Raw genomic sequence first — 487 nt, forward strand, 5'->3', positions numbered from 1 at the left:
AAGAACACTGGAGTGGGTTGCCATTTCCTTCTCCAATGCATGAAAGTGAAAAGTGAAAGTGAAGTCGCTCAGTCATGTCCGACCTTCAGCGAACCCATGGACTGCAGCCTACCAGGCTACTCCGTCCATGGGATTTTCTAGGCAAGAGTACTGGAGTGGGGTGCCATTGCCTGCTTTGGAATATGCTATCTAGGTTGGTCATAACTTTCCTTCCAAGGAGTAAGCGTCTTTTAATTTCATGACTGCAGTCACCATCTGCAGTGATTTTGGAGCTCAGAAAAATAAAGTCTGACATGTTTCCACTCTTTCCCCATCTATTTCCCATGAAGTGATGGGACCGGATGCCATGATCTTCGTTTTCTGAATGTTGAGCTTAAAGCCAACTTTTTCACTCTCTACTTTCACTTTCATCAAGAGGCTTTTGAGTTCCTCTTCACTTTCTGCCATAAGAGTGGTGTCATCTGCATATCTGAGGTTATTGATGTTT

The sequence above is a fragment of the Bison bison genome, unplaced genomic scaffold (assembly GCF_000754665.1).
Source record: "Bison bison bison isolate TAMUID 2011002044 unplaced genomic scaffold, Bison_UMD1.0 scf7180017864201, whole genome shotgun sequence".
NCBI classification, from domain to species: Eukaryota; Metazoa; Chordata; class Mammalia; order Artiodactyla; family Bovidae; genus Bison; species Bison bison.